Consider the following 26,232-nt stretch of genomic DNA (forward strand, 5'->3'; position numbering starts at 1 on the left):
GCCTGCCAGAGGCCTCTGTGTTGCTGATCTTGACTTCATAATGAGCCCTTTCCCTCTTACTCTCTGAAGCAGTCTGCTCAGTGGTTTTACATAAGCCCAAGTACATTACCATGCCGTTTATGTCATGTCTTAGAGATAACAGAAGGACAAGGACCCAAAATATATATAATAAGCTGTTCAACAGCTGAGAAAGATAGCATATGGCAGTGAAAACGTAAGTGTTGCTTTGATTTTGGGAAGAGAAGAAGTATTCCTGAGTCAAAGCTCAGTGCCACATGAGTGAGATGATTTATTTTTATGCAACAGAATGATCTTCATGTGGGTGCAGATTTAGGGCAAGTACACAAACACCTGCACAGATCTCATTAGAGGTTTAAAGAAACACCATTTTCCCATGACAGAAATGATTACAGGTGCAATAATAGTAATATTTTTACTTAATCAAAGTGGTATATTTTTTAATTCCTAAAATCACAAAATATTTGTTAAAATGAATTAACTTATTTTCAATGAACTTTCCAGCAAAAGAGGAAATAAATGAATAGCACGTAAGCTCAAACTGACAGGATTACAGGATAAAAATAATAGGGCTCTAGGTAAACTAATTTTAATTTAAAAATCAAATAAAACTAATAGCTCTATTATAATACCTCTTTAGAAGTTTTCTACCTGCCATCTAGTTCTTCTTTCTTTAAAAGGTGAAAGGTACAGTATAAATGTATTCCCCCCCACTTTAAAAGCCCAAAGAGGTCAATTTTTAGCATTTAATTCTCCCTGTTTTTCTTCTATTTTTATCATGTTCCAAAATGATGGAATATTGGAATGTATATGTTAAGTGTATGTAGCTTTTTTTTTTTTCAACACCACCTACTTCTCTGCCCCATCTCCAACCACCATGGGCCAAAATTGTACAGTAAGAGATTTTTCCTGAATCATTATCCCTTCTAAAAGCCCAACAATGGGGTAATACAGTATTGGCCTGTGGTCTTGGCTGAAATCCCAGACAAACCTTGGTGTCAGGGGCAAGGTTTTCAACCTCTAGACCTGTTTCATGACTAGAAGAGGGAAACAGCTCTTCTAGTCATTCTTATCAGATCTCAGACACTCCCTTTCCCACTTTCCCTCCCCAAATCTGCTCTTCCTAAGGCCCAGCTTAAACATGTCAATGCCTAATGTTAATAACATCAATAATTAATAATAATAATGCATTTTAAGAAGCACCTTTGGAGCAGTTCTTTTGAGCTGTATCACTCCAGAGACAATGAGAATAGCTCAGTTAGTGGGGGTGGAATGGAGTTGTTTGTTGTTGTTTTTTCAATTACAATTGACATACAATACTATGTTAGTTTCATGCATACAATGGAGTGATTAGAAATATTATTTTCCTCCCGACTTTCAAGAGAAAGGGATATGCATACCATCATCAACATTTGTGTGTTTTACAAAATCTCTTATTCAGTCTGGTTTCATTTTAATGTTTTTAAATTGTGCATATGAACTTTTAATATCCCGTGAATAACAACAAACCTTAATGGATCAGCAGGGCCAGTACTTTACTTTCATTGCTACCTTGGAGGGGAGATGTATGCCTACTGCAATTCAGAGAATGAGTGCTCAACTGCACCAGGTAAACTTATTGCACCAGGACCCAGAAAATGTGCCTATCGTGGGAAGCCTGACGCTAATACTACCCTCACCCATGAAGTCATGGTAAACAGAAGCGCTAGAATTCATCACAGCCCGGTCACAAGAATAATCCACAGACCACTTGGCTTACCCACCTGTGGAGATGAATAAAGTCACCTTCACATTAATAATTAATACTCAATAATGTATCTGTTCTTGTTTCTGCCTGAAGTAAATCTCAGCCATGTCCACTGCAAAGTCACCCCTTTACAAAGTCATCAATATTTCTGAGAAGCACTAGGGCAGTGGTTCTCAACCTTCCTAATGCCACGACCATTTAATACAGTTCCTCATGTTGTGGTGACCCCCAATTTCATTGTTACAAATTGAACATAATTAAAGCATAGTGATTAATCACAAAAACAATATGTAATTATATATGTGTTTTCCGATGGTCTTAGGCGACCCCTGTGAAAGGGTCATTCGACCCCCCAAAGGGGTCTCGACCCACAGGTTGAGAACCACTGCACTAGGGGGTTTCACATGTGGCGGGGTTTATGCCAATAGCCCTTGGATGATGTCTACAATGTCTGTTTTGCCTGACATCTTTGTTGATGTCTACTGCCCATAAAGCCACGGGGACAAACTTCATCATTGCTTCTGCTCACAGTGCCCCTTAGAACAATGCCAGTGCCTTTGCTTCCAATGGCACAGTCTTCAAGATCCACAGCAGTGTGCACTCTATCTGTTTTGTTCTCCACCTTATTCAGCATTAGCCACAGTATTTGGCAGAAAACAGACAATATCCAATGAATAAAATAGGACGATTCTCAAAACTGGGTGCTTTTCCTAAATCACCAATATTTTTTTAAAATATATTTTATTGATTTTTTACAGAGAGGAAGGGAGAGAGATAGAGAGTTAGAAACATCGATGAGAGAGAAACATCGATCAGCTGCCTCCTGCACATCTCCTACTGGGGATGTGCCCGCAACCCAGGTACATGCCCTTGACCGGAATCGAACCTGGGACCCTTCAGTCAGCAGGTCTACGCTCTATCCACTGAGCCAAACCTGTTTCGGCCACCAATATTTTTAAGGTACTATAAAAATTTCAAATAAACATACTTTGTCTTTCAATACAGGTTATGTGACACACTAAGAATTTATTTTCCATTAGAGTAAGAAAGGCTAATTCATGAACCCTTAGTAAATTCAGTGATGCACAAAATTGTTTGTAACAGTGCATGAATAGGGTTTGCTCATTGCATTCTCTCATGGTCTGTTGCACAAATATATGGATGTTCTTAAGCTTCTCTTAGTGATTTTGGAATCTTTTACCTCCTTTTGCACACAGTTGGATTACTGGCCCCTTTCATCAGCCATCCTATTTGATTAGCTAACCTGGAGCCTTCCTGAAAGTTTATTTATCCTAGATTTTACATCCTCATAGGTATCTTTGTGACCTTTTCTGCCCTTCCAATATATTCCCACAGCATTCTCTATTTGACAATATCTTAGCACTCAGCACATGGTGCATCTCCGGATTCAAGGTGTGCATATTCTAGACTCTAGACACTAGACTATCTTCTTGGAGGGAAGCAAATGCTTCCTCACTTACCCTTGTATCCTCAGTGCCTTGAATGGGGCCTGGCAGATATTTAGTGCCCTATGAGTATTGAGAGAATGATCTAATGATGCTTCATGTAGAGAATATCTTAGATATATTACTAGTAAATGTCTACGAGATACTTAACAAAGTTGGAGATAAATTTATTTAGCCACAAGGAACCTTACTGATTGAATCCTGTTCAATTAGAGAAAAGCTTGTTATCACCTCTGACTGGTCAATGTGAAGTGAATTATACCCTTGAACCAGTTTGTTAATACTATTTACTTAAACAGCTATTGTGGCTCATATAACATCCCAGCTATTTTCTTTTGTGTCTGAAGTGATTCAACCGAATAGGTTTCATCTTATTCGGTCACTATTGCTTTCCTGTTATCCATTTGTTATAAATGTATTTAATGTTTACATAAGATGTGCCAGACATCCAAGGTACTGATAATACAACAGAAAACAAGACAGCCAAGGTCTTTGCTCTCTTGGTATTTACATTCATGTGGATGGAGGTAGACAATAAATTAAATAATAAGTAAATACATAAGTAAATAAGAATATATCATGTAATAATAAGTGCTAAGGTGGACATATATTAATGTGCTACCTTAGAAAGACACCAAGGAAACTTAAGTTTGGGCAATTAAAGAGGTGTCAATTAAAGAGGTGCCATTTAATTTAAGGCTTGAATCACAAGAAAGAGTCAGCCATCAGAAGGAAGTCTGGGTGAATAGCTTTCCATCTAAGGAAACAACTAATGCAAACACCATAATGTAGGTGACATGTTCCTAGAAAGATGTCTTCCTTTCTTTCAATTCTCACATTTTTAAGATAGATGTATGCTTGTCACCTGCATTTAAATACCCATAGATGACCATGGAAACAATACATAAGTGACCTCATTCAGAAAACAAAATCTCAAACTTTATGATTTAAATTTAGATAAGAGTTTCTGAAGGGAAAGTTTTACAAAAACCTGAATGGTTGGACAAATGACCTCAAATCTTACGCTATGTATGGCTTTCCAGATTTTTCATTTTGAGTCCTATTGCTACAACACAGAGAACACACGAGATTTAGCTGGTCACCTTTAAAACTCCAGTCAAATCCAGACAAAATTTCTTCTTTGGGTTTCCGGTAATATAGTGAAGACAAGCCGACGTAGGTATAAGTGTTCCCAGAAGGTTGGCATCACCCCAGACACCTGGCTGGCCTCTCTGAACCAGGCTGCCTCCTTGTTCCAAATCTGATCTAAATCTATCTCTTGTCTTGTTATCAACAGATTAAAAACATTCTTCATTCTAAAAAATTCCATATTTTCCTGATTTGAGATTACCAGTGAGTGTGTTCCTCTAAATTAATGTAATCTGAGAGACAGAAATAAGGGAAAAGGAAGTCAAGGAGAAATAAAAATAGGAACAAGTATTTGTTTGCCAGGCCTCTCTGTTTTCTTATCCAATCTTCTCAACAACCCAGTTTAATAAATATTATCACTACTAGGTCTTAAATCATGAAATTGGGGCTCAAATCATTTTTTTGGTAAAAGCCACACATAGCAAATGAAGAATCCAGCCTGGTTCTGCCTTTTGATAGCCAGGGCTGATGGATGGGCATGAAGTATAGATTCATAAACATGAAATTCCCCTGATGGTAATGGGAATCTCCCAGCTCTGAGAGGAGAAAGGATACTACATAATGTGTGGCCAGACGCCTGCCAGAAGCATGGTCCCACCTTGATGTTTGAAAGGATATGCTGTTACTGTTGGTGAGATGGGGGAGAGGGAACCTGGAGGAGGGACACAGGAAGAAAAGGCAACAAATTAAAGGATGCCCTTGAAACACACAAGTGCTGCTCCCTGGCAAAAGATTTGCAAAATAAAAAATTTTATGCCAAACAATGTAGACTAAACCTAGGACAAAAGTAAGAAATTGCTTCTTTTCATTTATCCAAACAAAGATAAAAGTCAGTGTTTTTATTGATCCCTGATTGGGAAACACAATACTCTTGAGCAGAGTAAAGCAAAAAAAAAAAATTACAGGTTGTTTAGTTAATTTTATCAACCATCGAGTGCAAGTAATTATAAGATCTTAAAACCAGAATATCTTTCTTTTCAACACAAGCGTCACAGTTTCCATCATTAATGGGGCAGGGGTGTTAGGGATGTGTGAGAGTGTAGAGATGTGTGCACCTGCAAGAGTACTTTGACTTGGCATTTCTCCCATGTTAATGGAAATAGCAATGTATAAAATAGTTTATGAATAAATAAATGGATTTCACTCAAGTTCAGTATGTTTTCAGCTGAATGCAGTTCAACCTATCCACTTTACTAGCTGCAGGTGCTTCATCTTTAACGTATTCTGTGTCTTTATCTATTTATAAATACTTACACATATCTGCATCAGTTTGGTTCACAGCTTGGTTAAGTTGTGAAACATCAGATAGAAAAGATTTCTGCTTGATTCAGTCTTTCCAACCATGTTTGACAAAATCGGTGTCATGTTGTTTTACCCCTGGAGGCTTGTGAAACAGGTTTAGAGTCCTTTGAAACTATGAAAAACCTATGAATAATTAAAACTATGAAGAATTAACTTCTCTTTAAATGATTGTCCAGTATCACTACTTTGATTCATAGCAGCAAATGCTGAAATATTTTATAAATTACACCATACTATAGTCTTTATAAGTTAAAGAGAGCAAAGGGACAAAGGTTTAGAGAGTATGGAGAGAAAAAAATCTGCTATAGAAAGTTGTTATGCATGCTTTAGGCTACTTTGAATTCCAATTGTCCTGTAGTCATTTTACATCTGTCTTTCTAATAAAAGAATCTAAAAATTTTCCATCTTAGATGGGAGGTTAAAAATAACACCTTGCTTTCAAAAGTGTGAATTTGAAATTAATTAGCAAGTAGGTTTATACTTTAGAATTTCCTGAAACTAAAAAACACTGGTCGTGTGTGTGTGTGTGTGTGTGTGTGTGTGTGTGTGTCACAGTTGCCATGGTAATCAAATAAGCAGCGCTAGGCTTTCTCACAGCTTCACTATCATTCAGATTACATTTTTCTCACCATCATTTTTCAGCAATATACTTTAATGAAAGTGATATTGTATTTCTTTGCACGTTAATAAAGACCCAACAGCCATTAATTCCCCAAGCAGTTGTTTTTAATGGTTATGAAGTTCATGTCAGAATGTAAAATGCCAGAATATTATCCTCCTCCAGCCATTTTGGGCAGACCACTCAGAGCTGCAGAGGAGTACATAATCACATTCCTTAACTGCCAAGTTCATAACTTAACCTTTTGGCAAGGATCGCCAGAGCTGCTGTGTCATAAAGCACCTCCTGCCTCTTGATATCAAACAGGTTAAAAGAATCGTCGGGGGCCATGGCAGCCTGGCATCAGCAGCCCAACCCAGCCCAGCCACGTGAAGCTCCCTCCTGGCTGACTTCCAACTAATTTTAAAATGAAGTGCTTGAACTCTTTAATCAGTATCACACCACTCTGCAGAGCAACTCTAAAAATTGTGTTTCCATGGTAACAACTGGAGACTTTTTCACAAGTCCTCATATTGCCTACATAACCTATTTAATTACATAGGAACCATTAGACCCGGTGTGTGTGTGTTTGTGTGTGTGTGTGTGTGTGTGTGTGTGTATGTAATTAAAGTTATATGCAGGAATTTAATCCTGCATGGAATTAATTGCCAACACTCATTACTTTAATATGATTTTAAAATACAAAACTAGGAAAATCTTCAGCATTTATGGAAAAAGATAGCAGAAAATGAAAATCCTAATGTTTATTTTGGGATCTGACCTTAATTGGTTTACAAACTCCGCATAAACTAAAACCTGTGTTTTCACTCCTCATAAAAATTGCTCTGGAATGCATGTTGTCAGTATTCCTAGAGGTAGTAAATGATTTACCTGAAACATAAAGACCAATTATCCTGTCTTTGAACTCATTTGAATTTAAAACTTAATAAATATATAAATAAATCAGATGGGTAGGGGAGGGGAGGGATAGATTATCTGTGTGTGTGTTTTTCCCCTTTGTCTCCAAAGCATACATTTATTCATACCTTGTGCTGATCAATCAATGTGATGATATCAGTGAAGTCAGGTTCAATAAAAGATCTTGGAGACACAGCCATAAAAGACAGAAGCAAATGGTTCATCTTAAAATGGATGAACACACCATGAGCAGTGGCAGTGTCTAATGCAGGCAGTGGGGATGCACCAAGAAGGCTTCCTGGAGCAGGTACAATCTAAGCTGAATTTTGATGGATGAGGAAGAATCTTCCTAGTGAAGTGGAGTGAGGGAAGGATTAAAATATTCCTTAGAAAATAAACAGCATGTGATGAGAAAAGAAGACACTTTAAGGAAGTTCAAGTGGAATGCTGTGTCAGGGGTAACAGGCAGTCCAGCTGGAAGGTGGGCAGCCACCAAGGAAAAAGGAGATACGAAAGGGTTTTGAGTAATATCCGAAGTTTAGAAAGGTCATTCTGGTGGCTATTGAACCATATACTGAAGAGGGCTGAAAGTGAGGAGACCCAGGTAAAAATGAAGAGAGCTTAGGCTGAGGGAGCCTGGTAGAGAGAGATGGTGGGAATGCATCTGAAAAAGAAGAAGTAAAACTACCAATTTCGGGTGATTGATTTGGGCAATGAGTGAGAAGAGCAGTTTTAGGTGGCATCCAGGTTTTGTGTTTGGATTATTTATTTTTCCAAAGAATTATTTGCAATTACTGCCTTCATTTTCTCATGTTAACCTCATTCCTCAACCCACTTAATTTGAGATTCTACTTCCATCAGACTACTAAAATAACTCACAGTAAAAACATCTCTGACTTGAATGTTTCTAAATCCAATGGATTCTCATTTTATAGTTGGGCTCACTCTACCACATCCACTTACTTAGAGCATCTTTCACCATCAGTGTCTGTGATGTCATGAATTCTCATTCTCCTTCTCCTCTTTGACTGCTCTTCTGGACATCACTTAGTTACTCTCTGTAGGACTCAGATTTCTCCAAGTTACCACAACTCAATATGTCAAATCCTAAATTCACCATCTTTCCTGCCTGCCCTTCATTTCCACTCCAACACTATCTTCTCAGTGTTCCCCATCTTAGTAAACGGTTACACAACCAACCTTAGTATTTCAAGCCCTAACACTCGTCTTTTTTTCATTAACTGTTTCTTCTTTCTCAAGTTCTATAATCAACCAATCACCATGTCCTGTTGATTCTACCACCTAAAATCTCTCCATTCCCATTGTCCTAACCCTAATACATATTATCATCTCTTTTAATAACCTCCTAATTGCCTTTCTCAATTCACTCTTGTCCCTCTCCAATTTGTTTTCTAAACAGCAGTGAGATTTTTTTTCAATGCAAATCTGGTTTTGTCACTTTGCAATTTAAAGCTCCTCAATGGTTTTCTATTGCATTAGGATAAAGTCCAAAATTGGTAACATGGCCTGTGCCAACCTTGATAATCTCCTCCCTGCCAATGTCTCCATCCCTGCCTGGTATTACTTTCCCCCTAAGAACTGGTGCTTACTAGTAAGATTGCAGAAATGGAATACTAGTCGGCTGTAAGAAAAAAAAAAAGAAAGGAAGCTTGCCCTTTGTGACAGCATGGCTAGACCTGGACAGCATTATGCTAAGTGAAATAAGGCAGTCAGAGAAAGACAAGTATCATATTATTTCATCCATATGTGGAATCTAATGAACAAAATTAACTACTAAGCAAAATAGAGGCAGACCCATAGAGAGGGAGCAGGTTGACAGCTGTCAGAGGGGAGTGGGGATTGGGGGCCATCTGGGGAGGGATTGAGAACAAAAAAAGAACTCATGGACATGGACAACAATGTGGAGGTTGCCTTCTGGGGAGAGGGGAACCAGGGGAGGTAAAGGAGGGTATAGTGGGATGAATGGTGACGAAAGACTTGACTTGAGGTGGTGAACACATAATAGAGTGTATGGATGATGTGTTGTGTAACTGTACATCTGAAACTTGTTAATTTTATTAACCAGTGTCACCCCAATAAATTCAATAAAAAGGGAAAAAGATTGCAGAAATGAAATATTTTCCTTTGTTGACTAATATCCAATATGTGATCAGAACAGTTAAAAAATCGAAGAGTAGAAGGTCAAGGACTTTGGAGGTGACACAAATGTCATCTATGTAGATACTAAGTACACATGGGATGATGGCAGAAATTAAGATGGAAAAAATAATAATTCTCCATGAATCCTTTGTTGATTTGGTTGGTTGATAAGAGTAAGTTTATTGATAACACTAACAAAGAAGGTTGAATAATAAGACAAACATATCCTGTGAGCTAAAAGACCAAGTTTTACTCAAGAAAAAAAAAAAGTAATGGTTCAGTAACAATGATAGGATAAGCCAATGTTTATTAATATCTTCCATTCTTGGTACAACTTAGGACACAAAACATTGCAGAAAGAGTTAAAAGCTCTGGTTTCAAAAGATTTGATATCCCCGCCCCCACCACTTTTCTTCTCACTTTGCACGTTGAAATATCTGAAACTCAATAGTCTCATCAATAAAATGGGAATTAGGCCAATGTATGGAGATGCCATGAAGATTAAATGAGAGAATGTGCATACATAAACTCTATGTGCTTAAAAAATTCTAAGACCTTGGGCAATTTGCTTTCCATCTTATTTTCATGCTACTGGCCTGGTGCATGGATTCATGCACATTGAAAGGAAATTAATTAGACTTTCTGGGGCGGCACCACAGCTCGAAGGGCGTCTGTGGAGTGAGCAGGGAAAAGAAAGAAAAAGAAAGAAAACTCAAGGTTTATTGTTTCTAAATAAAGGTTAATTTTTTTATTATCCAGAAAGTAATTTAAGAACTATTAATTAGTTAATACATTATCATCAAATGTCTATGAGTTCTTCATCATCTAGTTAAAATTACTAAAGAAAGGAATTAGCAAAGCAAGGCAAAATAGGCAATAATGCAATAGGAGTGGGCGCTCTCCACCAGTGGTCTTTCAGAGTGTGTCCCTGCTGTCCTTAGCAGGTGTACTTTTCAGTATCAGACCTCTCCTGCATCAGTGAGAGTCCTAGCTTCCAATTTTTCATCACTTCCCCCTCTGGGCAACCACAACCCTCCTGTAATCCAGCTGGCATTCTGGCCTAGGCAACATGCAGGAGACAGTTAAGGTCACCCATTCCATAACTGGTGCCACAAAATGCAGAACTCAGCATCCAAAGAAGGAATGAACACTAAGATTATATCTGAAAAAAAGGACTAGTGAGCAATATGTTCTCTGAAAATAAAAACTAACCATGCATTTAAAGAGGCAGCTCCAGGCCTGAATTAGGAATTGACATGACAAGCTTTGTGACACTCAAACCCCCAAACATATGCCTAATGCTCCAAGCAGGGAATTCCTATTTTAAGTGATGGAGTCCACTTTCTATTTTGTGTTCCCCTGGATCAAGAACAGTCCTTCATGAAACATAATTCTTGTGTGTAGGTAAGTGCAGATTTAATGAATTATTAAAATTATTGTGTTTTTTCTCAAAATCAAAATTCAGGTGGGAAATGTCTGCAAATTTAGTATGTGTTAAAGGGTTCCTAATCCTTAGTCTTACGCTTATATGGTTTATAGCAATAACACTTAACCCTTGACAATTGGAGAGCCACTTTTTCTGTTAGCATAGCTGCAAAGAAAGCATCGTAATGATGTCTAAATAGAAAGACATGTTGAACTCATGTTCATGCAGTTTCCAAGTCCAGAGATTAAAACAGACTCTTACAGACTTTGTGAGGTGATTGTTTCTTATATTTGATATTTCATGTTCACCTATATAAAATAAGTAATCAGTAGCAATAAGGGATTTAACACTATTTTAAATAACAGAATAAGAGGTTGCTCTCTCTCCCATTCCAGATGTATCATATTTTCAACACAGATCTCTCCATAAAAAGATTATACAGTGATGGTTCTAAGCTACTGGCATGTCCTGCTCAATTTAAGCCCCAGCAATAGGATGGAAATAATTTCTTCTTAATTCTCCTTCTAATCACCTAGCCCAGGAGAAAGAGGGGTATAGGATTAAAGCAATTGCTGTCATATCATGTTTATATATCTACATGTAAATTAGATTCAGAACATAAATCTGTCATATGCTCTGGGCTGTAATAATAATAAAAAAAAAATCTTCCCAGTGGTCAGATAAGTGGACATCACAAAAAATTGGTTACAGAGAATATATATGAAAACAAGTCATTGTGACAGAACTTGATGGAAGAATAAGACTATAGAAAAGCCATAAAAATGTCATATTTGGGATATAGTTGAAAATAAGTTGAATATTAAACTGTAATAAATTTTCAGAAAGTGAAAGAATAAGAAAGATTTGTTTAATTCATTTAGTTGATAAATATTTACTGTGCCTCTGTTACATGTGGGCAGTGTTTCATATCTAGGGAAATCAGCATTAAACCATACAGAAAACTCCACCTTCATGCAGCTCATACTCTTTTGGAATAACACAGATAATGAATAATAATAGAGCATGAAATTCTTCTTCTGGCCATAATGAAGTAACAGGAAATCAATATAATTTCTTATCTGACACAATCACAAAATATGAAAATATATGAAACAACAGCTTTCAAGATACTGAACATCCTATATAATAAAAGGCTAATGTGCAAATTGTCCCCTTGGCCAGGAGTTAGAAAAGGAGTTCGACCAGAATGTGGGGTCAACTGGCCAACCACCCATGGTTCGTTCCCTTGGCTGGCCCAATCGACCCCATCAGGGAAGACCAGCCGGACTCCACCGGTGCTCGAATTCACGCACCGGGCCTCTAGTCTATATATATAAAAGCCTAAGCGCCCATTACGATGGAACAATCAGAATGACCAGTTGCTATGATGCACACTGACCACTAGGGGGCAGACATTCAATGCAGAAGCTGCCCCTAGCCTGCAGGCTCTGATGACCAATGGGGCCTGCCAGCCAACCTCCCGGTCCATTCCCCTGGCTGGGCCCTCAGGCTGAGATGGAGAACTGGGAATGGGTGGTGGCAGACGTGGCCCCTTTCCCAGGGCAGAAGAGGGTCGGCTCCCTCCTCAGGGCCAGTGGCCAACATCCTGGGTCCCTCCCCCTGTCTCTCCTCAGGCCAGCAGGCCCCAATCGGCCCATCGTCTGCCCACCGCAGTGGCAGTTGGCCCCTCCCCCAAGCTGGCAGGCCCCGATTGGACAACCTCCTGGTCCTTCCCCCTGGCTGGCAGGTCCCGATTGCTGGATCTGGCCAGGCCCCAGGATTGGGACTCAGGGATGGGTGGCAGTGGACGCAGGCTGTGAGGGAAGGAGGAGGTGGGAGGCAAAGAGGGCAGGAGGTGGGGAGGCGGGGAGGTGGGGAGGTGGAGAACCACATGGTGGCAGTGTGTGGGTGGCAAGGGAAGGAGGAGGCGGGGAGGCGGAGAACCTGAGCAGCCCTGATCACCGGCCAGGCCTATGGATGCCACCCGTGCATGACTTTTGCACACTGGCCTATAGTCAGGTAACAAAGAACAATAATCTCTGAAATTAAATAATTCTTTTCATGAATTTTAAGCAGTTTGAAATGCATTCAATTTTCTTACTTGTTACACTTTATTCATTTAAGTATATATGTATATATACATAAATCCTCACCCAAGGATATTTTTTTTCTTTTCTCCATAAATTTTTAGAAAGAGTGGAAGGGAGTGGGGGGAGAGAGAGGAAGGGAGAGAAACATATATGTGAAAGAGACATATATGCCTAACACACGTGCTCCAACCAGGGCCAGGGATTGAACCTGTAACCCAGGTACATGCCTTTGACTGGGATTTGAACCTGAGACTCTTTGGTGCTCAGGCCGATGCTCTAACCACTGAACACACTGGCCAGGGATTAACAATATTTAATGAACATCTATCTACTATGTGCCCATCACTCTTCTAGGCACTGGTGGTACAGCAATTGGGGTAGGGAAAATATAGACAGATAAAATTAATAAATGTGTAGTAAATCAGATGATGACAAGCATCATAATAAATGGGGGAGGGGATTGGTTTTCTGTGGGAAGAATTAGAGCTTTGCTCAGATGATGACACTTGAGCAAAGATTTATTTTATGTCAAAGAGAAAGCTATTCATGTATCTGAGGGAAAGTTGTGTTGTCAATAGAAGTAAGGAGAAATGGTATATACACAGCACAAATTTCAAGAAATTTCTTCTTAATATACAGTGTGCAGTTCAGTGTAAAAGCAGGCAAAACTGACTCATAACTCCAACTGTGAAGCAGAGGATGTTGGAGAAATAAGTGGGGGACTATCAGAAGAATTCTATATAAAATCCCTAATTTGGCAAAGTAAAGGCAGGCAGGAGTTAAGTAGCCAAAAAATTCAGTGCAATGGGAATTTCTTAAAGGCTAAAACAAGTCAACAAATTGTGTGTGGTGGCTTCCTTCCAGGGCAGATGTTCCCCACAGGAAACCATCAAAAAACAAGTCTTGGGGGGCAGGGGCACCCCATGAGTGATTTTTTTTTTCAGAACAGGTGGCCAAAGACAGAAATCTAAAGTTCTAAATCCATTAAAATAAGCAACGGAGAAATTTCAGAAGAAAATAACAGAGGGAAATAACATTAAAAAGAATAGGAATTTGTTGAGTACTTTGTTGCAGGCCATGTCTCTCCAAATGTCTTAGAAAGCTGTTTACAATGCTTACACACACACACACACACACACACACACACTCACATTGGAAGCCACCAGAAAGATACTAAGTCAGCTAGGACTTGAAGGGGCATGGGTCCTGGAGAGAAGGGATGATGGTTGGGCATAACCTCAAATTGTGTATTGTTTCTTCAGCTCTAATTTATAAGTAGCTACATGACCTAAGAAGCTGATCAGAAAATGGCAACTAAAAGACTAAGAACCTGAGCATTACTACTAGAAACTTCATGGGGCGGGGAAGACAAAAATTGGATTTTAGGACACACAAAGGAGAAATGGCACTGCTAAATACCCCAGGCATCAAGCTAGGACATTAGGAGAAATATCCTATAAGGGTAAATATAACCTAGACATGGACCAATCCTAACCAAAGACTGAAAACCAGTTTCTAATCAATTCAACCCTATTCTGGATTAAAGTAATCTTTCTTACTCCAATTGCCAATCAGAAAGAAACATCTGTGTCAATGAAGATAATTTCATCCAGAGCCTCAGAATATTTTAATAAATTTTGAACCTCTATAGCTGGTATTCAAAGAAAAATGACCATCAGTCAAGGCAAAAGTAAGCAAAAGCCAAGAGAAAAAATAATGTGGTGAGAAAAAGGTCCATTAATATCGATACAGTATGATACTTTTTATTTAAAGTTTTAAAATAATTCAAGCAAGAAGGAGAAACCAAGATGGCGGCATAGGTAAACACTGGAAACAGCTGCCTCCAACAACAAATTCAAAAATACAACGAAAAGACAAAACAGACATCATCCAGAGCTACAGGAAGGCTGGCTGAGTGGAAATTCTACAACTAGAAGGAGAGAGAAAAGCACACTGAGACTCACAGGAGCTGCAGAAGTAAAGTGCAGAGGTACAGAGGCTCGAGTGCGCATGCAGGAAGGGGCTGGCACCTGAGGATGCGGCTGTCTTTTTGAATCCGAAGGGAGTCACAAGCTCCCAACTGCTCTGAACTCCAGTTCCGGGAAGTCTCTGGGGACCCAGGACTCATACGGGGAGAAACTGGACTGTCTGGCAGGGGGCAGAACTCGGAACTTGAGGGGGGCTTTCCCTCAGAGGTGCTTGCAGCAATTACTGGGACACTGAGATGCGTGGCCCCTTAGGGCAGGGCTGAGGATCAGCCATGGCTGCTTGCTCCGCCCAGTTGATTCCATGAGACCACGCCCCATCCAGGCTGTGGCAGAGACTTTTGCATATGAATGCCCTGGCCCTTTGCAATCTGAAAATTACCTAACAAACTGCAGCTGGGCCAGACAGACCCAGAACTTCCAAGAGAAGGCCCAAGGCCCCACAGCAGCTTGCATTGCTTCACAGCTGGGACTCATCTGGGCACCTCCAAACCCCAAACAAAAAAGAGGAATATGCAGGTCCTGCTGGGTAGCCTCAGGTAGAGGCTAAATTAGCACCTCCTTAGAGATCCAAGTGCCCAGTGGTCAGAGTAGGACCATCCAGATTACAACTCCTCAGATCCATAAGGGACACACTCAGGGGGAAGATTCAGTGAGCTCCAAAGCCCCACTGAAGCAAGTCTTGCCCCTAAGGGTGTCTCCAGCACAGAAGTTCTCCCACTGTAGACACAGCTGATTCTCACTGCCAATTGGCCTGGAGGTCAATTCCTCCCAGTGATACCTACAACAATCAAGGTTTAACTACAACAAGACTGTGCACAAAGCCCACAAAGGGGTGCATCAAGAGTGTCCACATCAGGTAATTGGGGAGGCTGAGCCACTGGGCCCTATAGGACACCTAGCACACAAGGACACTCTACCAACACAGGGAAGCATAAAAAATGCGGAGACAAAGAAACAGGTCACAAATGACAGAAATGGAGGAAAGCAAACGACTGGATATAAGTTCAAAACCACGGTTATAAGGTTTTTCAAGAATTTTCTAGAAACTGCTGGTAAATTTAGTGATACCCTGGAGGATATGAAAAAGGACCAACTAGAAATTAAGCATACACTGACTAAAATAAAGAATAATATACAGAAACCCAACAGTAGACAAAAGGATCCCAAGAATCAAGTCAAAGATTTGAAATACGAAGAAACAAAAAATACCCAACTGGAAAAACAAAAAGAAAAAAGAATCCAAAAATATGAAGATAGTGTAAGGAGCCTCTGGGACAACTTCAAGCGTACCAACATCCGAATTATAGAAGTGTCAGAAGAAAAGAGAGGACAAGATATTGAAAACCTATTTGAAGAAATCGTGACAGAAAACTTCCCCTACCTCGTGAAAGAAATAGACTTACAGTTCCAGGAAGTGCAGAGAACCCCAAACAAAAGGAATCCAAAGAGGACCACACCAAGACACATCATAATTAAAATGCCAAGAGCAAAAGACAAAGAGAGAATCTTAAAAACAGCAAGAAAAAGACAGTCAATTACCTACAAGGGAGTACCCATAAGTCTGTCAGCTGATTTCTCAACAGAAACTATGCAGGCCAGAAGGGAATGGCAAGAAATATTCAAAGTGATGAATAGCAAGAACTTACAACCAAGATTACTCTACCCAGCAAAGCTATCATTCAGAATTGAAGGTCAGATAAAGAGCTTCACAGATAAGAAAAAGCTAAAGGAGTTCATCACCACCAAACCAGTATTATATGAAAGGCTGAAAGGTATCCTTTAAGAAGAGAAAGAAGAAGAAAAGGGTAAAGATAAAAATTATGGACAGCAAATACATATCTATCAACAAGTGAATAAAAAATCTGATGAACAGAGTAAACTGGTAAATATAATAGAAACAGGGGCATGGAAAGAGAGGACTGACAATTCTTGGGGGGAAAGGGGTGTGGGGCTGCAGGAAGAGACTGGACAAAAATCGTACACCTATGGATGAGGACAGTGGGAGGGATAAGGGCAGAGGGTGGGGTGGGAAGTGGGTGGAGGAGAACTATGGGGGGAAAAAAGGAGGAACAACTGTAATAATCTGAACAATAGGGATTTAATTTTTTTTAAAAATGGACCCCTGGAACAATGCTGGTGGAAATGTAAAATAGCGGGGCCATGTTGGAAAAAGTTTTTGGCAGTTCCTCAACATGCTAAGCATAGAGTTACCAGATGACCCAAAAGTTCCACTTCTAGGTACATACCCAAAAGAAATGGAAACATATTCACACAAAAAAATTTGTATACAATGTTCATAGCGGCGTTATTCATAAGAGCCTCAAAACGGAAACAGCTCAAATACTCAGCAACTGATGAATGGGTAAACAAAATGTGGTATACCCATACACTAGAATATAGCATACATAAAACTTTAAAATGTTATGCTAAGTGCAAGAAGCCAGTCACAAAAGACCAGATATTATGACTGCATTTATGTGAAATGTCCCCCGCCCTCCCCATAGGCATATCCCTGGAGGCATATCCATACAGAAAGCAGATTAGTGACTGCCTGTGGCTAGGGCGGGAGGACAGGGAGGGGGCACTGGGAAAGGGAGGAGACTGTTAATGGTTATGAGCTTAAAGTCCTAAAATTGGCTCCTCTCTGAGGGGGCGTAGCTAGGCCCTGGGCGTGTGGCTGGACTATAGGGCGGGATGAGCCAGTTTAAAGCCCAGCTGAGGAGCAGTAGCCCACATTGTGGTGGCTGTTTCACATGGAGGCATGGAGGAGTGCGCTTCCCTCTGCTGCGTGGGCTCTTCTCGGGGACTTCAGCGTCACCAGAAGCGCCAGCGCCCAGCTGAGAAGGCAGCGGCTAAGGGCAAGCCGGCCCTGGCCCCGGCAGAAAAGCAAGTCAAGACGGACTCGGCTGAGGGGTGTTGTGCGGAGAGTGGAGGAATCCCGAGCCCCAGGCCACCCCCACTGGCCCCACACTGCTCGCTGCAGGACCTGCCTGTGGCAACGCTGGTGGAGATCTTTGCCTTGCTCCCCTGCACCGATCTGCCCAGCCTGGCCCAGGCCTGCACCAAATTCCACCACATCCTGCACATCGACAGCATCTGGAGACAGCGTTGCAGGGAGGAGTTTGGCTTCTGTGAAAACTTGCAGAACCTGGAGATTATAGGTATGTCTTATCGAGAAGTCTATGTGAAGCTGTTCCACCCATACAGACACATTTTGGGATTGTGGCAGCTAGATAACGACTATAAAACACTGCTTAATGTCGTGGTGGATGGCTTAGGCATTACTGGTTGGATGTACAGGCCTTCCCTTAACACCCATGTGGATGGCCCAATACATTTCAAGCCCTCGTTCAGAATTTGCCTGACGGAGAGGAAATCAGCCATGGTTGAGTGCATGGAAGGCCGCCACAGCAGGCCCCACAACTGTGACATGCAGATTCGGAAGGACAGGTTCACCACCCGGTGCAAGAAAACAGACCACCGAACGGATTCACCAACGTGGATTAGGGAAGCATGGGAGCAGGTGCTGGGGCAGAAGGGCAGACGTCAGTATGACTGCCTGACCTACCGCCGCCTCTACCTCCCGCAGAGCCACCCGGACGACCTCATCAGGCCAGGCCTCTTCCAATACAACTACGATCCCTTCGGCCTAAAGATTGCCATGCTCAGCTTCCATGGGAAGTATGCCAGGGTCACGAAGATCATGGGAGACTCCAACAAGTTAGAGATCCACCTCAAGCGTCGCATCCAGCTACAAGATGGCGAGATCTTCCACAACTTCAACAGCTCTCCCGCGTGGTCCAGGAGATTGATGAGCAGGTGATCCAGGAGCAGCAGCAGCAGCGAGGAGACGGGACTGAGGAAAGCGAGGTCCATGGCTGGCAGAACCCTGCCCAGCCCAGCGTCGGGGAGTCCGGGGCTGCAGCTTCAGAGGAGCAGCCTGTCCCATTTGTTCCGCTTGTGGGCATGCGCTCAAGAGACCAGAACTACCCCCGAACCTGCAGGATGTGTTTCTATGGCGTGGACACTGTTACTGTTACCTTATGTGACTTCACCTTCACCAGGCGCTTACCTGGAGTCTTCATCCTGTTCGATGAGAACCACTTCGGGTTCATCTGGCTGGAGCTGAAATTCTTCATCCCGTTCAGCAGAGTCCAGAACACCTTCCAGAATGCGGAGGCACCATCCCCACAGGCCTTCCAGGAGATGCTCAAGAACATTCAGTCCATGCCCTAACCGGTTTTGCTCAGTGGATAGAGCATCGGCCTGCAGACTCAAGGGTCCCGGCTAGATTCCTGTCAAGGGCATGTACATCCCCAGTGGGGAGTGTGCAGGAGGCAGCTGATCCATGTTTCTCTCTCATCGATGTTTCTAACTCTCTGTCCCTCTCCCTTCCTCTCTGTAAAAAAATCAATAATATATATATATATATATATATATATATATATATATATATATATATATTTTTTTTTTTTTTAAAGAACATTCAGTCCGGACACCCTGGGAGGGGCAGCTTGCATGCACTTTGAAGATTTGACCTTCTGACCAGGTTACCCACCTTTGTTTGTTTTTTTTAGTCCTCACCCGATGGATATTTTCCCATTGATGTTTAGAGAGAGTTGGGGAGAGAAGAAAGACAGAAATATCAATGTGAGAGAAACACATCAGTTGGTTGCCTCCTGCCCAAGCCCGGACCAGGGCCAAGCTGGGTAGGAGCCAGCAGCTGAGGTAGAAATAAACCTTAGACCAGTGGTCTCAACCTTCCTAGTGCTGCAACTGTTTAATACAGTTCCTCATGTTGTGGTGACCCCCAATTTCATTGTTACCAATTGAACATAATTAAAGCATAGTGATTAATCACACACACACACACACACACACACACACACAAAGCAAAAAAAAAAAAAGAAACAGTTACCCAGGTCAAAGCAATTAGGCCAAAAGAGTTCTCTCTTACTAAACTTTTTTGTCCTCTAAAGTCTTCAATTAAGTACAATCTATCACAGCAGTTCTCAACCTGTGGGTCACGACCCCTTTGGCGGTCGAACGACCCTTTCACAGGGGTCGCCTAAGACCATCCTGCATATTAGATATTTACATTACAATTCATAACAGTAGCAACATTGCAGTTATGAAGTAGCAACAAAAAATAATTTTATGGTTGGGTCACAACATGAGAAAATGTATTTAAAGGGCCAGAAGGTTGAGAACCATTGATCTATCACGATGCATATATCCAAACTACAAAGAAAAGGTAGTAAAGCATAGTATGGTACAGTGTAGTACTATACTATTTGTCATAGTATAGGTTTAATGTTAATATTCAATTTCTCTTTCCTCAGTATGAAAATGATGATATACTTTGCTAGGAATGCCTGAGGGATATATCTTTTCCCTAGTCTTACCTAAATTCTCATTGTTTATCATACTTCTATGCTGTACAGTGCTTTTGTCTCTTTTCCTGTTGATTTCTGCTTCCTTGCCTCAAAATATCTATGTCTACTGCTAAAAATTCTCAGCAGATCTGTCTGCAGTTATTTTGTGTTTAGACTTTGAGCCTTCATCAATTATCTCACAAGCCCTACTCCTCATTTTCATTTTGCACAAAATCATTGCAGCTCTAGAACTCAAGGGAAACTTGTTGCTATTGATTTCAGAAAAAATGCCTGGAGCCACCTCCATTTGCCAGTAACTGCTGCTCCCCTTGTACAATGGCTAAGCAAATGGGTTTGGAATCAAACAGTTCAGGCTTCAGACTCGGGCTCTGCTGCTTACAATTTGCACCCCTTTGGGATAATACTTATCACTCTGAGAATAGTTTTCTCACCTTAAAAACAAAGCAGTTAAGATCTTACAAGTTTGTGGTGACAGCAAATTAGATGATATTAAACATTTAATACAGTGGTTGATACAGAAGAGATCCCCAAGCATTGTCAAATATTGTTATTTTGATGGTTTTTGTTACTTGTCTTTGTTGCACCAGCTCTGGAAGAGTGTTTATATAGGCCACTTTAACTTTGGCAAGAAGTGAATGGTTTCTAGCCAGGGGACTCACTAAATAAGCCCACAGAATGCTGGACTCTGAGTCACCCTGGCATGAGTAGGAGATAGTAAGCAGCTTCTTGGCCTGTGAGACTGGCCAAAAGTTTACTCTTCAACAATTGTACATGCTAAGAAGACGACAAGAGAAATAACATTAATTAGAACCAGATATGTGCCTGCCATACTCTTAACAACTTTACAATTTAACTTAATCCATCTGAACCTCAGTTTCTTTACCTCTGAAATTAGAATAAGAATAACACAAATAATGTTGCTATAACAATTAAATTATATAATGGATTAAAAAATACAGTGTTTGCATAAATTATTATTATAACTCATGAGATGTCATTACTATAGAATTATTTTATTTAAAAATATATGTGCATATAAAGTTTGCTGCATGATATTTATCATAAGAATTTCTTACTACACTTGGGAAAACTACAAAGAAATAAAAGTTCATGTCATGTTTGAGTAAACTTGAGGAACTGGTCAGAAGAGTAGGTAAGGTATATAAAGTCATGGTTCCCCTAAGCAGTGGTCGGCAAACTGCGGCTCGAGAGCCGCATGCGGTTCTTTGGCCCCTTGAGTGTGGCTCTTCCTAAGCCTTAGGAGTACCCTAATTAAGTTAATAACAATGTACCTACCTATATCGTTTAAGTTTAAAAAATTTGGTTCTCGAAAGAAATTTCAATGGTTGTACTGTTGATATTTGGCTCTGTTGACTAACGAGTTTGCTGACCACTGCGGCCTAAGGCATAGAGCTTTGACTCAAACCCAAGTCTGTCTGTGCTCTATTCAATACACTGCTTCCGCCCATACATCCATAATTTTTAAGTGGTTATTGTATTAGTCAATGGAGATCACCATTTCAAAAACTTTCAGTCTCAGGACTCTTAAACTCTTAAAAATTACTGAGCATCTAGTAATAAAAGAAACTAGGTATCTTTGTAGAAATGGCTAATTCTAGGACTGGGGCAAGAAATATACAAGATGAGCCTGGAGTATCTTGTAATGCTAGAATGTAACAAACAAAAGCAAACAAATAAATCCACATGGGTAAAAGTACATCACATGTACATAGGAACCAACTGAAAGATTGCTCAATGACCAAAGGTGGAAAAATTTGAGCAACAAAAAAATAAAATAGGAAGAAATTAAACTCTGCATATAAAATAAGTATTCATGAGTCATACTATTATAAACAAACAAATTAGGGAGAGACAAATCTGCCATGCATAATTATAAATAATTTATATATTGACTTTCTTCCAAAAAGTACAGTATGGAAAAGCAGGAGAGGAGGAATAACTTCACATTGGAGAAAATCTAACAAATACTTCCTAAGCCTGGTAATCAAGATCAACAGCAAAGGTGATAAATCATATTGATGGTAACCTTGATAAGATGTCATGATGATGGTACTTTATCACTGTGTTGTTCATTCCCCAAACATATAACCCAAGTCTAATCATGAGGAAAATAGTAGAAAAATTCCAATAGAAGACCATCCTATAAAATATGCTACCAGTATTCTCCAAAACTCTCATGGTCACCAAAACCCAGGAAAGTCTGAGAAATTGCCACAGTTAAAAGAAGCCTAATGAGACATGAAAAATTAATGTGATGTGGTAACCTAGATGGGATCCTAAAACAAACAAAAAAAAGCAGCTCATTATGAAAAAACTAAGAAAATCAGAATAATTTGTGGACTGTACTTTATAATGCATCAATATTGGTTCATTAATCATGACAAAAGTACCATACTAATGTAAGATGCTACTAATAAAGGCAACTGGTGTAGAGTACATGGGAACTCTCTGTACTATATTCTCAGTGTTTCTATAAATCAAAAACTCTTCTAAAAGATGAAGTATATTTAAAAATATCCAAAAAATATAAAAGATATTTCTAAGAATGAGTTAGTGGCACAAACCCCTTTGCTATATTATTTATGTACTTGTAAATATGTTTTTAAAATTTTTCTAACTAATATATTTTTAAAGAATGTTTTTATCAGCCAATCCCCAAAGGAATTTAATTGGTTGAAAGAAAACAGAACTCTTAAATTCATAAATACTAGCAATAAGAATTATTGGAAATTTCTGAAAGTTATTCTTAAAATTAAAAAATCAGTAAAAATTTATAATATGAAGAAGTATTGAGCACCTTTTGAGTTTTTCTGTATGTGAGTTATATCTACTAGAAATTACCTTGTTATAAATTAAAATCAAAAGCTTTAAGACACAGGAAAACAAACACAACTTTCATTAGTCATCAGAACTATGGTGTCATTATTTGTTATTTAGTCTCTGGAAAACACTCTGCACTCAGGAAAGAATAAAGTGAAAAAAGATAATGAACCTAAAAACCCTGGGATAAAGTATTTTTTAAATTACAGATTTTTAAATTTGTTTGCTAATATTTTATTGCTGCAATGATCATCTTTATACATAAATCCACACATATGGATGTTTTTAGTTTTGATTAATAATTTCTCAACCGTGAGCTGAATGGTGTGAGACTTTTGAATATCAATAGATTGCTATCCCAAAAGGTTGTACCTATTAATTCTTCCTTCAGTCTATGAAAGTGTTTTCCCAAAATCTTAACACTGAATGTCATTAATACTTTTGATTAATAATTCTATTCAGGAAAATAATATCAGAAACCTCTAGATTTGATATAGATTATATTAATAAATATTTATAGGACAGTGTGTAAACATCCCACACAACTATGAAATAAAAATCAAATTTACAAATTAAATGTAAACCAACTAAAAACCCAAGAGAATTAAAACTTTAATTTACTGTGAGAGTTGATATTGATGTGCTAAAACAGATAGCAGAAACTGGAATTAATATTAGAGAAATGTAGCCTCAGCTCTGTTTCTACAGTTAAACTGTTTCATTGTTTTCACTTCAATTATACTAATGTAGAGAATGAATGCCTGTTCACAGTAGCATGCTTTATAAACTGGCATTCATAACATCAAGATTTTGTTGTTGATACATGATAATTAGGCTCCATACTTAACTAAAATTCTATTAATAAGCCATCCACAAAGGTAAGTTTTATTGTAGTGTCACTTTATAACTCTTTAAAACTCTCATGTAAAGGTAAGGTTGTTGTATGGCTCCACTGAAATCTGCATTAAGTATTACTAATCTGTGCTTTATTAGTTATGTGCCTTTATTTTCTTATTTATTCAGTTGCTTATTTTTTTATCCTTTTTCTCATTTCTACAATTGAATGTAAACTCCATGTCTATTTCTATATCCCTTTACCTCACCCCATTCCTGGCCAAATAAATTAATATGCAATGTAATTATTGCTGGAATTAGGTGCAGAAATGACTTCTATTGCTTGTTTACTACCACACTTAGAGGTAATGTATTGTGTAAGTGATATGTACACAAATAAGGTCCATTTAATGCATTTTTTTCAAAATATGGTTATACTACCAACATGTTCAGTGCCTATAACAAATATCACTTGGCCAATTCAATGGACAATTCAATCTTAGACAAATATAAATAGGAAAACTGAAATTGCTTAGCAGTTATCCATTGTAATGTGGTTATTTTAATGACTGAGAATTCAGTTTTATTAAGTGTATTTTTAGATAAATAGTGAAATGAAAGCAAAAAATATTAAATCTCAAAGACAGTATATTGAATAATTTATTGACATTGATTTAGCCCCTTTGGGAAATACTAGTGTACAATGTATATCATTTTGTCATTTGGCCTTTGTTGAAGAACATGTTTTCCTCTAGAAAACTTATGTACTCCATATTGAGAAGCAGCTGCATTAAAGACTGGGGAGAAGGGTTCTGGGGTCAAGTTAACCTAAGAAATTATAGTGGAACAATTCAGGTGGATATGAGACAATGGTCACAATCACAAAGTTTATAGCTACACAAAAAAAATGGTTAAGGTCAACTCAACCTCTATCTACTGCTGAGAATCTAAATCCTAAAAGAAGATTTTTGATTTAGGGACTGAAAGTAGGTGACTTCTGGAGAATATCTTATTATTCTTTTCATATCTGTGGAATTTAAGTTTCTTCACCTATAAAAGATGGTTAGGCTTGATAAACCCTCAGGGCCCATCCTAATTTTACAGACTTTATACATAACTGTGAGTGTATTTACAAACTCAGAGAACTGCCAGTTGCCAGTCATAAATTATTTTGCTACATGTATCATATTAGTGTGATAAAGCTCTTAAAGTTATGCACAAGAACATAAAAAATGTTTATTATGCATTCATTTTACTTGAATGCTTAGAGATTACATTTCTTACATGTTATAAGTTAACCTTAAGCAAAACTGTAATTGGTTTCTTCAAGAATTCTAAGTACATTTGCATAATATCATTACTAACAAATATTAATTCTTATCTTGTGGAAGACAGTTTACTTTATACTACTTTTATACTTGAACAATGTAAATAAATCTAACTCATTCATTTTAATGAAATTGCTTTCTATTTTTTATATACATATGTATATATTTAAAAAGTGAACATCTTTTTTAAAATATTCCAATTTATAGCACTTCAATTAAATATACACTTTAGTTATCATTGTAAGCAAACTAAACTATTAGCTATCAATGACTATTTATTAATTAGACAATATGCATTTTAAACTATTGCTTGACTACCAATGCAGAAAAATTCAACTCTGATTCTGCCTTTTGTTCTTCAAATGGCTATAGGAACACATTTTTCATGTCAACAATTCGAATATCTGGTCTGAAAGGAACATTTGCATTTCTTAAGTTATAAAAGAAAGTCTTCAAGTATGCTGAAATGTTAACAATTTCTAGGACTTTTTTTTCAGATCCTTTTTCTCATTTCTACAATAGAATGTAAATTCCATGTCTATTGCTATATCCCCTCAGATTAATAAGATAACATAAGTTACACTAAATTAAAGACCATGACTGGCATGCTTCTCACTATTTTCCCAATATGTATTAATTATAGGTTCTCAATCTTTTTTAAAAGAATAAATTGAGGAATAAATGAATGAATGGCAATAACAAGAAGAAGAAGAGGAACTACATGGCTTTCAGGAATCATCTCTGAAATGCAGGGACACATTTTTAATGAATCACAAACAAAAATAGTACTCTGTGACTAGCCAAGTATAAACAGGGCATGAGCTGTAGTACAGAACTCACAGATACCAGGCCTGGCTCCATCAGAAATTTCTCAGGAACAGCTGCAGATGTGGATTAGCTGTGGTGGCCCATCTGCAGACAGAGCCACTGAGCTTCCAAGACAGTGTAGAGCTGATGGTATTCACTGATTC

General features: G+C 38.9%; 1 pseudogene; it reads left to right on the forward strand.

The window, feature by feature from the left end:
* Positions 1 to 17,623: 17,623 nt before the first annotated feature.
* Positions 17,624 to 19,098, forward strand: LOC139012834 (F-box only protein 31 pseudogene; annotated as a pseudogene).
* The last annotated feature ends 7,134 nt before the right edge of the window (positions 19,099 to 26,232 follow it).

The sequence above is a fragment of the Myotis yumanensis genome, unplaced genomic scaffold, assembly GCF_028538775.1.
Source record: "Myotis yumanensis isolate MYYU_CA2020_CCGP unplaced genomic scaffold, mMyoYum1.0.hap1 SCAF_6, whole genome shotgun sequence".
NCBI classification, from domain to species: Eukaryota; Metazoa; Chordata; class Mammalia; order Chiroptera; family Vespertilionidae; genus Myotis; species Myotis yumanensis.